This window comes from Chaetura pelagica, unplaced genomic scaffold (assembly GCF_000747805.2).
Source record: "Chaetura pelagica isolate M959 unplaced genomic scaffold, ChaPel_1.0 scaffold595, whole genome shotgun sequence".
NCBI lineage: Eukaryota > Metazoa > Chordata > Aves > Apodiformes > Apodidae > Chaetura > Chaetura pelagica.
Window position 1 is genome coordinate 6,667 of NW_009953221.1, and position 402 is coordinate 7,068.

The window sequence follows — 402 nt, forward strand, 5'->3', positions numbered from 1 at the left end:
CCTCCATAATTGCAGGGAATGGGGCAAAGTTGTTGAGATGTTGGGCAGGAGGAGCTGGGAGGGAAGTGAGAGCGCCCGGAGCGCGTCCCGCGCGCTGTCGGGGCTTTCCGTGGGAGCTTCCCCAGGGGGGGGTTTTGGGGGGAAAATAGGCCAGGAAGTGCCTGGGTGGGGGGTCCAGCTCAGCACCCAGTGCCCAGTGGACGCGTTGTCACAGCGGTGTCACCACCTGGGGGACGGTTCGGGGTGGAATGTGCGGAAAAGCGGGTTTAGGCTGGAAAAGCAGAAGCGCCGGCGGTGCCGGGTCCGGGTCCGGGTCCGGGTCCGGGTCCGGCCGTGCCGCGGTGCCAGCGCAGCACGGGGGGCTCCGAGCGTCCCCCGCTGGAGCGCCGGGCTGTGCCACAA